Source organism: Pan troglodytes, chromosome 11 (assembly GCF_028858775.2).
Source record: "Pan troglodytes isolate AG18354 chromosome 11, NHGRI_mPanTro3-v2.0_pri, whole genome shotgun sequence".
Taxonomy (NCBI): Eukaryota; Metazoa; Chordata; class Mammalia; order Primates; family Hominidae; genus Pan; species Pan troglodytes.
The window spans coordinates 82568992-82582659 of NC_072409.2; the positions used below are offsets into that span (position 1 = coordinate 82568992).

The following is a 13668-nucleotide window of genomic DNA, read 5'->3' on the forward strand; positions in this document are numbered from 1 at the left end:
TAAAAGCCTGAAGGCAGGAGATGAGGGTGACCTGCAAGAGCTGGACAGAGTTCAGTGTTGCTGGAGCTGAGAATGCCAGATGAGACTAGAAGGGTGTGTGGGGCCAAGTTAGGCAGGATCCAGGCCAGGGAGGTTCTGGGGAACCACAGCCTCCTACCGTTCTTGCTTAGTGGTCCCTATAAGCTCATCCATCACCAATCTAGGGTGTCAGGAAGGAGTCAACTTGGGACCAGTTGCCACCTTGGATAGAGACCAATGCACACAGTGCAGGGAGGGGCCTGGGTGTCAGGACCTCCAAGTTATTCTGAGACCCAGAGTAATTCCCACTACCACTCTTTACCTCAGTTTCCCCCTCAGTACCACAGGGACATGGCATGAGAGATTTGAGTCTCAATTTCCTTTCCCAGGCCTAGCATTCTTGGATTATTTTCTAGGGTCCTAGCAGCCTTAAATTCAGATGAGAGAGGGCAGGGGGACATTGCATCAGAGGGCAGGGTGTGAGAAAAGGGACAGGGACGCAGCTGAAGCAGAGAGATCCTGAAAGCCACACGTGAAGCCAGAAGGCAGCAGCAATGGGAGGGGACTTGGCTGTGAGGACCTGGAATGCCAAGTTTAAGAATTAGAAGATGCAAATGAGAGGGGTGGGAAAATGTGTCCAAAATGGTACTTAAGAAAGGTGGATTTAAACAGCAGAAATACACAAAAAACAAACAAACAAAGAACAAAAAAACAAACAGAGGCTGGGTGCATGCATCTGTAATCCCAGCACTTTGGGAGGCCGAGGCGGGTGGATCATCTGAGAATAGGAGTTCAAGACCAGCCTGGTCAACAAGGCGAAACCCTGTTCTACAAAAAATACAAAAATTTGCCGGGTGTGGTGGCGGGCACCTGTAGTCCCAGCTACTTGGGAGGCTGAGGCAAGAGAATCGCTTGAACCTTGGAGGCAGAGGTTGCAGTGAGCCAAGATTGCGCTACTGCACTCCAGCCTGGGCAATACAGCGAGACTCTGTCTCAAAAACAACGAACAAACAAACAAACAAACAAAGGTGGGTCAAGATAGTTGCCGGGGGCAGGATTGGGGGAGGTGGGAAGCCTGCCGAGAGATAGTAAGAATTCTGTCCTGAGTGGATCCTGTCAAAGGGGGAAAGGCTGAGGTCCTGACATTTTTGTCACCATCTTGGCCTGGACCCCTGGGTCCCTGAAACATACCGTGGTAACTCAGATGTGTATCTTGCTCTTTTTCTCTGAATTCCACTTGAAAAAGAAGAAAAGGAATCTCTGGCTGGGTGTGATGGCTCATGTCTGTAATCCCAACACTGTGGGAGGCCAAGGTGGGTGAATCACTTGAGCCCAGGAGTTTGAGACCAGCTTGGGAAACATGGTGAAACCTCATCTCTACAAAAAATTAAAAAAAAAATTATATGGGCATGGTGGTGCGTGCCTGTAGTCCCAGCTACTCAGGAGGTTAGGGTGGGAAGATTGCTTGATCCCAGTAGGTCAAGCCTGCAGTGAGCTGTGATTGTGCAACTGCACTCCAGCCTGGGCAACAGAGCGAGACTCTGTCTCAAAAAAAAAAAAAAAAAAAAAAAGGAAATTGTTTATACATGCTACAACACAGATGAACCTTGGAAACAGTATGCTAAGTGAAAGAAGCCAGTCACAAAAGGCTACATGTTGTATAAAATGTCAGAACAGGCAAATCTATAGTGACAGAAAGTAGATTAGTGGTTGCCAGGGGCTGGGGCTGATGAGGACTGACTGCTAATGGGGCTGAGTTGTCTTTTTAGAGCGATGACATGTTCTGGAATTAGACAGTGATAAAGGTTGCATAACTTTGTGAATACACTAAAAAACCATTAAACTGTAAAATTTAGAAGGGTAAATATTATGGCATGTGAAGAAGTATATCTCAGTAAGAAGGAAGTAACAAACTTCTTTTTTTTTTTTTTGTGACGGAGTCTCATTCTGTCACCAGACTGGAGTGCAGTGGCTCGATCTCGGCTCACTGCAACCTCCGCTTCTCGGGTTCAAGCGATTCTTCTGCCTCGGCTTCCTGAGTAGCTGGGACTACAGGCGCGCGCCACCACACCCAGCTAATTTTTGTTATTTTTTAGTAGAGACAGGGTTTCACCATGTTGGCCAAGATGGTCTCGATTTCTTTTCCTCGTGATCTGCCTGCCTTGGCCTCCCAAAGTGCTGGGATTACAGGTATGAGCCACGTGCCCAGCCCTGGAAGTAACAAACTTCTTTGTTAGTAACAAACTGTGTGGAAAGTTTGGGGAGACAGAGGGAATTTACTTTGGTGGTTTTTTGTTTTGTTTTGTTTTGTTTTTGTTTGTTTTTTTTTTTTGAGATGGAGTTTTGCTCTGTTGCCCAGGCTGGAATGTAGGGGCATGATCTTGGCTCACTGCAATCTCCACCTCCCGAGTTCAAGAGATTCTCCTGCCTCAGCCTCCCAAGTATCTGGGATTACAGGCGCGCGCCACTACGCCCGGCTAATTTTTGTATTTTTAGTAGAGACAGGGTTTCGCCATATTGCCCATGCTGGTCTCAAACTCCCAACCTCAAATGATCTGCCCGCCTTGGCCTACCAAAGTGCTCAGAATACAGGCGTGAACCTCCGTGCCTGCTGGGGAATTTACTTTGTACAACACGTTCAAATTGAATATTAAACATCTCTATTCTTTGAAATCATTTTGGCTCCTCCACCAGAGGCTATTTCTCCCTGGCCCCTTCACCCCACTTAGTACCCCTGCCTCTGGCCACACTGCTGGTTTTCTCTACCCTCCCATTCCCCCCTCCTTACTTTCTCTCTCCTGATTGCTCACTATACTCTAAATTACTTTTTATACAGTGTTTAGCTTAGCCGAAGGGTCACCGGCACAGTCCCCAAGATTTCCTTTAATGAGACCCACTCTCTTCAGGGTTTTGTTTTGGTTTGGTTTGTTTTTTGAGATGGAGTTTTACTCTTGTTGCGCAGGCTGGAGTGCAATGGCATGATCTCGGCTCACTGCAACCTCTGCCTCCCAGGTTCAAGCGATTCTCCTGCCTCAGCCTCCCAAGTAGCTGGGATTACAGGCATGCGCTACCACGCCCAGCTAATTTTGTATTTTTAGTAGAGATGGGGTTTCTTCACGTTGGTCAGGCTGGTCTCGAACTCCCGACCTAGGGTGATCCGCCCTCCTCGGCCTCCCAAAGTGCTGGGATTACAGGCGTGAGCCACCGCGCCTGGTCTCTTCAGGGTTTAAAAAGCAGTTTGCACCAGTCCGGGCAACATAGTGAGACCCTGTCTCTACAGAAAATAAAAAATAATAGCCGGGTGTCATGGCACACACCTGTAGCCTCAGCTATTCAGGAGGCTGAGGCAGAAGGATCGCTTCAGTCCAGGAGGTCAAGGCTGCAGTGAGCCATGATCACACCCCTGTACTCCAGCCTGGGTGACAGAGTGAGATCCTGTCTCAAAAAAAAAAAAAAAAAAGTTTGCCCCACTCTGTTACAAGTAAGTAGCACTGTCCCAATGGTGGCTGCCATTCGCTGCCATTGTTCTTCCAGACTGAGCTTCATGGAGACAGGGACACAGGTCTGGTTGTGAAAGTCAGCCCCTAGTACCTTGCAAGGAGTTTAATAAATATTTGTGGGATGAATGGATGGGATTATTCAGAACCCTCTTGAAGTCCACCTTCCTTTCTCTCTCCACACAGGGGATAGTTACGAGAAAGAATTAGAGGCCCAGAAACTTCTAATGGGGTCAGCCGTGGAAGAAGCCTGGTGGAATAGACAAAGCTCTGGCTAGAACTTTTGTAGTCTGTAAGGAGAAGGAGGCTAAGTGTTTGTGGCCAACCCCAGATTGGAGTGGATGTGGACCCAGGAGGGAGGAGGCAGAGATGACATTAAGGTTCCATGCCTGGGTCCTTCGATGGGCCTGGGCACAGCCGACACAGGCACCTAGCCTGCCCCCATGGCTGTGGCTCCACCTAGAGATCTTATCCAAGGCATGGCTGATACATGGTACTGAGTCATGAGACCTGCGGCCTAGGAAACAGTTCCGCTGTTGAAACAGGCCCAGGGGAGGGGGGCTAGATGGGTGTCTCTGACTTGCCACTGGCACAGACATCATTGCCACCCACACTTCCTGTCACCCCTGGGTCACCTTGATGGTCATCACTCCTCTCTGACCCTGTCACTCATTTGTCACCCTCACCATCATCTCTGCATCACAACCACTGCCCCTTTCTTACCCACGCTGTCACTTGACCCAGTTCCCATCATCATGTTACCTTCTTGAGCATTGCCACCATCCCTGCCCCTGCCCCATGCCCAAGCCTGTGGCTATCTGGACCAACCCTTTGTCAACCACCTCCAACCCAACCTGTCACTTGCTAGTTCATTCCCATCTCTCCTGTCACCTTGACTGTCCCCACCCGACCCTGTCACCTTGTCACCTTTGCTGCCACAGCCCCAACATAGTCTCCCGCTCTTACCACCTATCTCAGTCCCCATCATCTCTAAGTCCTCTGGACTGTCACCACCCTCCCCCTGCCCCTTTGTTAGTCAACCACCACTGCCCTACCTCTGCCTCCTCCCGATCATCATCCACATCCTCTGATCTCAAGCCCCTCACTGAGGTCCCCTTGGTGTCTTTCCCTTTGACATGCTCAACATGTGCCCACATTTGAGACTTTGCCCCTGCCTTTCCAGCCTCTGGCCTCCTCTGGGCTTCCTGACCTGGATTTGCCACACTTAGCTTTGCCGTCTGCCCTGGCCAGCAATGCTTCATTTTGACCCCTAGGTGGGCTAGGCCTTGGGCCTAGGCACTTATTCCCAGGGTATTAAATAAATACCAGGTAGAAGCCTTTTCCAGGAAGCCCTGAATCTTCTCTGCATGCACTCATGACAACTGGCAGTTGCCTCTGTCCAGCCTGGCCCTAAAATCTCCATTTATTAACATGAAAATTATTTTCCTTTTTAGAATTCCCCAATATATCCCCTTTTTTTTGAGACAGAGCCTCACTCTGTCCCCCAGGCTGCAGTGCAATGGCGAGATCTTGGCTCACTGCAACCTCTGCCTCCCGGGTTCAAGCGATTCTCCTGCCTCAGCCTCCCAAGTAGCTGGGATTACAGGTGTGCACCACCATGCCCAGCTAATTTTTTTGTATTTTTAGTAGAGACGGGGTTTCACCATGTTGGCCAGGCTGGTGTCGAACTCCTGACCTCAGGTGATCTGCCCACCTCGGCCTCCCAAAGTTCTGGGATTACAGGTGTGAGCCACCATACCCCAACTGTGTTTTTGTTTTTTGTTTTTAGACGGAGTGTTGCTCTGTCACCTAGGCTGGCGTGCAATGGCCCGATCTCAGCTCACTGCAACCTCCACCTCTCAGGTTCAAGTGATTCTCCTGCCTCAGCCTCCCGAGTAGCTGGGATTACAGGCACGCGCCACCATGCCCGGCTAATTTTGTATTTTTAGTAGAGACGGGGTATCACCATGTTGGCCAGGCTCGTCTCAAACTCCTGACCTCAGGTGATCTGCCCTCCTTAGCTTCCAAAAGTGCTGGGATTCCAGGCAGGAACCACCATGCCCGACCCCAGTGTAACCTTATAATTCATCAGTGTCCCCTTATCCTGATGTGATAGCCCCCCAGTACCTTGACACTTAACACTTATAACTAACCACCATTCGTGTAATCATGTGTTTAAGGCTGTCTTGCCCACCAGGCAGGACGCTGTGGGAGGGCAGTAACTATGTTTTGGTCACTGCCAGGTCCCCATAGTGCCTGACTTCCAGTAGGAAATCCATAAATGTCTGTTGAGTTAATAAATACCATTTACCAAGTCCTTAATATGTGCTGGGCACTATGCTAAGCACTTGATTAACTTATTTGTTTCCTGTTTTATTTTTGCAGTCCCTTTCTATTTTATGTACTTTTGAGCATTTCAAAGCTTTTTGGCACGGACACTTCTGACAAAGTTCAAACAGAGAAGTGCCTTTTCAGTTACTCATCAGAGTGAGGCCACTTAGAGAAAGGCAGTTACTCACGGAACAGGGAAAACACTTTCTTGTAATTAGGGCAAAGGGAATCTGGGCATGACATGTCAACTCTGTATTTCATCTTCTGTTCTCCAAGGGAGTTTCAAGAAACTGAGGGAAGGCCGGGCGCCGTGGCTCACACCTGTAATCCCAGCACTTCAGGAGGCCGAGGCGGGCGGATCATGAGGTCAGGAGATCAAGACCATCCTGGCTAACACAGTGAAACCCTGTCTCTACTAAAAATACAAAAAATTAGCCGGGCGTGGTGGTGGACGCCTGTAGTCCCAGCTACTCAGGAGGCTGAGGCAGGAGAATGGCGTGAACCCAGGAGGTGGAGGTTGCAGTGAGCTGAGATCGGGCCACGGCACTCCAGCCTGGGCGACACAGCGATACTCCGTCTCAAAAAAAAAAAAAAAGAATCAAAAAAAAAAAAAGAATAAAAAAAAAACATAAACCGAGGGCTAAGAGGATGGGGCTCGGGGTTCCTGAAGAAGACCCCTTCTTCTCACCTCTGGAAAGCAAAAACTAGATTCTTACCTCATGCCATAAAATCGATGGATTCAAGAGGTAAATATAGGCAGGGTGGTAGTTCACACCTGTAATCCCAGCACTTTGGGAGACCGAGGCGGGCAGATCACTTGAGGTCAGGAATTCAAGACCAGCCTGGCCAACAAGACAAAACCCTGTCTTTACAAAAAAATACGAAAATTAGCCAGGCGTGGTGGTGGATGCCTGTAATCCCAGCTACTCCGGAGGCTGAGGTATGAGAATTGCTTGAATCAGGGAGGCAGAGGTTGCAGTGAGCCAAGATCGTGCCACTGCACTCCAGCCTGGGCAACAAAGACCCCGTCTCAAAAAAAAAAAAAAAAGGGTAAATATATAAACGATTAAAAATTAAAACAAACCTGGATATTTCTCATATTCCTTCCTCAGCTATTTCATCTCTGAGTATGATCCTTGGGAAAGTAATTGCAGAGATAGACAAAGCCTTTGCCCAAAGATCATTCCAATGTTATTTATAATATTGAAACACTGAAATACAAATGTATATTTATGAATAAAAAAATAAAAAATTTAAAAGTTGGAAACAAACTAAATACTCAGTGACAGTGACAGAAGGTAGTTAAATAAAGTATGCTTTATCTCTTAGTTATTAAAATAATACTTCTGGAGTTGATAATCTATCATCATGGCATTAGCTAAAAAGGGCATTATACAAACAGGCTTATGGGAAATTATTTTCAATTATGTCAGTAGAGCACTTAGAAAGATTAATGGATGAAAAGAAGTGAAAGCATTAATAGGCATTATGTTATTTCTGAATTGTGAGCAATTTGTTTTTACTTGTAGTTTTCGCATTTTCTTTGCTAGGCATTATTACATTTAGAATAAAAGCTATGCATTTATAAAAAAAAAAAAAAAAAAAAAAGAGGCAAAAATGGCCACACCTGTAATCCCAGCACTTTAGGAGGCCAAGGTGGGTGGGTCACCTAAGGTTGGAAGTTCGAGACCAGCCTGGCCAAAATGGTGAAACCTCGTCTCTACTAAAATTACAAAAATTAGCCACGCATGGTGGCATGTGACTATAATCCCAGCTCCTCAGGGGGCTGAGACAGAAAAATTGCTTGAACCCAGGAGGTGGAGGCTGAAGTGAACTGAGATCACACCACTGCACTCCAGCCTTGGCGACAGAGCGAGGGGCTGGGCGTGGTAGCTCACGCCTGTAATCCCAGTACTTTAAGAGGCCGAGGCAGGTGGATCACCTGAGGTCAGGAGTTTGAGGCCAGCCTGACCAACATGGTGAAACCCCATCTCTACTAAATACAAAAAATTGGCCGGGAGTGGTGGCACGCGGCTGTGATCCCAGTTACTTGGGAGGCTGAGGCAGAATTGCTTGAATCTGGGAGGTGGAGTTTGCAGTGAGCAGAGATCGCACCATTGCACTCCAGCCTGGGCAACAAGAGGGAAACTCCATCTCAAAAAAAAAATGTTTTATGTGAAAGTACCATTATTATTATTATTATTTTAGACAGATCTTGCTCTGTCACCCAGGCTGGAGTGTAGTGGCACAATCTCGGCTAATGCAACCTCTCCTTCCTGGGCTCAAGCAATTCTCCTGCCTCAGCCTCCCAAGTCGCTGGGATCACAGGTGTGTGCCACCACACCTGGCTAATTTTTGTATTTTTAGTAAAGACAGGGTTTCACCATGTTGACCAGGCTGGTCTCAAACTCCTGACCTCAAGTGATCTGCCTGCCTTGGCCTCCCAAAGTGCTGGGGTGACAGGCATGAGCCACCTAACTGGGCCATGTCAGTATTTTATAATCCTATATTACTTTTGATTTATGAGATTGTAAATTCTTTTTTTCTTTTTTTTATATACAGAGTCTTGCTTTGTCACTCAGGCTGGAGTGCAGTGGCTGGATCATGGCTCATTGCAGCCTCCTGCCTCAGCCTTGAAAGTAGGTAGGATTACATGCCCATGCTACCATGTCCAGACAATTTTTTATTTTTTTTGTACATAGGGGTTGTGCTGTGTTGCCCAGGCCGGTCTTGAACTCCTGGCTTCAAGCAATCCCCCTACCTTGGTCTCCCACAGTGCTGGGATTAAAGGCATAAGCCAACACCTAGACTGAAAGTTTTAGGAGGCCAGGATTCTTAGACAGTCTCTCGCTCTATTGCCCAAGCTGGAGAGTGCAGTGGCCCAATCTTGGCTCGCTGCAACCTCCGCCTCCCGGGTTCATGCAATTCTCGTGCCTCAACCTCCTGAGTAGCTGGGATTGCAGGTGTGCGCCACCACACCTGGTTAATTTTTGTATTTTTCAGTAGAGACAGGGTTTCACCATGTTGGTCAGCCTGGTCTCGAACTCCTGGCCTCAAGCAATCCATCTGCCTCGGCCTCCCACAGTGCTGGAATTACAGGTGTGAGCCACTGTGCCTGGCTCAGGATTCTTTTCTATTTCCAAGCACCAGACTTTGTAGATGTTGAATGAAAGAGGGATAGGGAAAGTGCAGCGGAGTAATTAAGCAGACTTTTTTGCTGCACCTCTCATCTCTTTTACTTTAATTCTCCAGAGTAACCTCTCCTTACACAGAAAGAATGTTTTGGGGGCCGCCTTGATCTATAAAACCAAAAACCAAAAACCAAAAACAAAACAAAACAAAAAACCTCACACATGTGATGACATATTTAGGCAGTGCTGTAGACTTGAGAAAATCTTATCAGAAGTATGAAAATAAGACCCGATTATGCACTAAGCCTGCTCCTCCTCCTTTGTTTCCATCAGAGAGGGGCACCACCCCACCAGAAAACCTGGGGCTACCCCACACACCTGCACCCCAACTTGATCATTCACTGGCACCATCCTCCAGTCCAGCCCCTTTTTCCAATCCTGATGCGACTCCCTTTGTTCCAGTTACCACCAACTCCTGCCGTTATTACTGCAACTGCCTCCTAACCAGTTTCTCTGCTCCACTCCTGCTCTTCCCACCAAATTCGTGCCTTCTGAGCTCCAGCAATGCTTTAGAGCTTTCTAATATACTAATCTTTCCCTGCCACTCCCGTTTACAGACCTTCAGTGACCCCCATCAGTCCCTCGAGCAAGGACAAGACCATTCATGGTCCAGCCCAGGCTTAGCTCTCTAGTGTCAGGGGCTCCCATCCTGCTCCAGCCACACATTTCCCAGGCTCCCTCGGGGCCTTTGCATGAGTTGACTTATTCTTTCTGTCCCTCACCCTTTTGCCTGGCTAACTCTTTCTCATTTCTGCTGTTAAAGAGGATGTCCCTTCCTCCAGGAAGGCTTCCCTGATATTCCCAAGCTCCAAGCTTGGTTCAGTGCTGTCCTCTCAACTCCCACAGACCCGTGTGCTTATCACCTCTATACTTGCATTGTAGCTTCTTGTTTACTCACCAGCTTCCCTACATGCCTTGTAAGTCCTCCAGGTCTGAGACTGGGACTTGTTCTCCAGTGCGCATCTACCACCTAGCACTTGGGAGAGCTCCCACGGCTGAATACATGAATAATGAATAAATGAAGTACTCTTGTAGGAACTGATTAACATTTTTTCTTCTTTTTTTTTTTTTTTTTTTTTTGAGGCAGAGTTTTGCTCTTGTCGCCCAAGCTGGAGTGCAATGGTTCAATCTCGGCTCACTGAAACCTCTGCCTCCTGGGTTCAGGCGATTCTCTCGCCTCAGCCTCCCAAGTAGCTGGGATTACAGGTGCCCGCCACCACGCCCGGCTAATTTTTCTATTTTTAGTACAGATGAGGTTTCACCACGTTGGCCAGACCTCAGGTGATCCACGCACCTCAGCCTTCCAAAGTCCTGAGCCACTGCGCCTGGCACATTCACACTTCTTAAGATGCTCGGTAGACATTCAGAAAAAAATGTCCTAAAAGGACGCATACATTCTCCAAAGAAGGCTTAATTGTCTTAGGATCTAAGAAATCATGTAGATTTGATTGGCAGGAATTTGGGGGTGAATATATAGATAGGAACTGTGGTGTACTAAGGGGAGGGGGCAGTTGGTTCACCCCATCTGTGTATTTTACCACGGACATTGTTTAACATTGCTGCTGATAGGGACAACAAGAAGCAGACTGACTTTTTTTTTTTTTTTTTTTTTGACGGAGTCTCGCTCTGTCGCCCAGGCTGGAGTGCAGTGGTGTGATCTTGGCTCACTGCAAGCTCCGCCTCCCGGGTTCACGCCATTCTCCTGCCTCAGCCTCCTGAGTAGCTGGGACTACAGGCGCCCGCCACCATGCCCGGCTAATTTTTTTTGTATTTTTAGTAGAGACGGGGTTTCACCGTCTCGTGGTCCTCCCGTCTCAGCCTCCCGAAGTGCTGGGATTACAGGCGTGAGCCACTGCGCCCGGCTGCAGACTGACTTTTAGTCAGTTTTATTGTTTTTAAGTTCATTACATCGCTTCTTAGCCTTTTGGCTAAGATCAAGTGTTTTTAAGTTCATTGCCAATGATGCACCCCCTATTGCCGGCCCCTAGGGAGGACAGCACCCACCCCCACGCCCCCATTTAAGTATGCCACCTGTAAGGAACACTGATTACTGGGTGAGCTGGTCTGTTTTCCTTCCCTCAGCACTGAGCTGGGAAGTATCCAACCTCCCAAAACCCTGCAGGGCAAGATTGTCCCTCCTGGACTGGGACCCACTCCCTGTAACTCCTCTAGCAACCCCTACTCTATCAGGGGAGCCCTCTGAGTCTCCTCCCTGGAGGCTGTCTGTGGGAAGAAGTCTCCCTGTGTAGGGATGGGAGGCCTTCCCTTGCATAGGATCTAGCCTAGGATCTAGTCTTGTCCCAGCCACTAATCCACCCTGAAGCCTTGGTCTGGCCCTCAGGGCTTTACTCCACCTACCTATAAAGCTTGAGGAGTTTGGTGAACTGGGTCCTGAGGTCCTTCAGGGACCTTCCCGAGTTGCGGAAGGGGTGTCAGCCATGGGGATGGGTGGAAGGTGCCCCCTCAAGCCCCCTCTTCCTGCTGTACTCTCTGACCTGAGTGAGACATTCTACCACAGGGCACTGGCTGGGTTGGGCGTGTCGGCCCGCAGGATGGAAGGCAAGTCTGGACAGATGGATAGTGGAGCCTCGGCCCCAGGGTGGGGTGTGTGCCCTGGAGAACCAGGAGACAGGCAGGAGCAGATCCTAGGCAAAGATCAGAGGTGGGTGAGGTGGCTCCAGCAGGCCAGCTGCCCTTACCTGGCGACTGTCTCCAGGAACTGCAGAGACAGATACTGGGCTAGGCTAGGTCCTGGCTCTGCGGTAGGGATGGGGAGTGGCTAGAGGGTGGAGAACAGTCCCTTGGTGAGGTCACTTGTATGGTGGGACCCCAGATCCCTGTCTGGAAAGGAAAGACAGTGTCATGAAAGCAGGAGCAATTCAGGTTAGACTATAGGAAGGGCAGGCCGGGTGTGGTGGCTCACACCTGTAATCCCAGCACTTTGGGAGGCCGAGGCCAGTGGATCACGAGGTCAAGAGCTTGAGACTATCCTGGCCAACATGGTGAAACCCTGTTTCTACTAAAAATACAAAATTAGCCAGGCATGGTGGCGTGCGCCTATAATCCCAGCTATTCGGGAGGCTGAGGTAGGAGAATCGGTTGAACTCAGGAGGCAGAGGTTGCAGTGAGCCAGGATCACACCACTGCACTGTAGCCTGGGCAACAGAGCAAGACTCTGTCTCAAAAAAAAAGAAAAAAAAAGGAAGGGAAGGTGATGGCAGATTAGGGAGAATGAGGTGTCTATTTGGACTGCCTCTGAGGAGGGAAGGGAAAAGCCATACCACTCAGGGAGAGGGGGCTGTCTTGTTAGAAGACAGAGGAGGAAAAGAAAAAAAAAAAAGGTGTGGAAAAGATAAAAAGAAGGCAGGGGAGGGAGATGGATGGGATGACCTTGGAAACAGGGTAGTCTAGGCCCGCAGCCATGGTTTGGAGGATTCGCAGCTGAAGGGGAAGCCGTGGGATATCTGAGGCTTGGGTGAGGCTGGTTCTGTGCCTCAGTTGTTCCTCTGTGAAATGGGGAGAATCTCCTTGATCACTGCCTACCAAAGGGATCCCGAGGACAAAGTGTCTCCTGACCTGATCACCGAAGACCAGGGAGGCTCCCTTGTAAGTTCCTTCTGAAATCCAGGAGAGCTGAGAGAAACTATAGCTGAGATGCAGGCTGAGTGGAGTGGAAAGGGGAAACCTAGACCTTTTGGGGGCAGGGTGGTGCTTTAGGATGCCAGTAGATCAGCTGTCTCCACCCAAAGGCCCCCACAACAACTAGGGGACATTCTGACCCTGCCCTCCCAGACATTCTGAGCCCCTGGGTGAAGCCCCTGTCATCAGACCCCACTTCCCTAATCCTGTCTTTTTGCCCTAGGATCCCTCTGCAAGGCCCCTCAGCCGCGTCCTACTTCATTCCACGCCTTTTAATGGCACACCTTCTATCTACCAGGCATTTTCTAAGCCCTGGGTATTCTGTGGTGAGCAAGATTGTTGGTCTTCACGCTCATTTTTCCTCCCAAGGGAAAACAGGCAAGAAAATAAGTGGAGTAGCCTAGCCTTTAGTGGCTATGAGACAGAGAAGCCTATATGGCTGTGAGAACCCATCGAAGGCACCACATCCTGTCTAGGGGAGCCAGGCAGCAGGTAATGTGGATCCTAAGTTTCTTTTTTTCCTTTCTTAAAAAAAAAATATGGAGGCTGGGCGTGGTGGCTCATGCCTGTAATCCCAGCACTTTGGGAGGCCGAGGTGGGTGGATCATGAGATCAGGAGTCCGAGACCAGGCTGACCAACATGGTGAAACCCTGTCTGTACTACAAATACAAAAATTAGCTGGGCGTGGTGGCACACACCTGTAATCCCAGCTACTCAGGAGGCTGAGGCAGGAAAATTGCCTGAACCTGGGAGGCGGAGGTTGCAGTGAGCTGAGATCATGCCACTGTACTCCAGCCTGGGTGACAAAGCAAGACTCCATATCAGAAAAAAAAAAAAAAAAATACACACACACACACACACACACACACACACACACACATATATGGAATGCTTAACACTTCACAAATTTGCCTGTCATCCTTATGTAGGGACCCTGCTAATCTTCTCTGTGTCATTCCAGTTTTAGTACATGTGCTGCTGAAGCGAGCAT

At 48.9% G+C, this 13668-nt stretch overlaps 1 non-coding gene across 1 annotated transcript; it reads right to left on the reverse strand.

Annotated features, from left to right (window-relative positions):
* Nucleotides 1–13561: 13561 nt before the first annotated feature.
* On the reverse strand, nucleotides 13562–13668 carry LOC112204530 (U6 spliceosomal RNA). Its single transcript, XR_002938162.1, has one exon. It is a non-coding gene; the product is annotated as a U6 spliceosomal RNA (small nuclear RNA).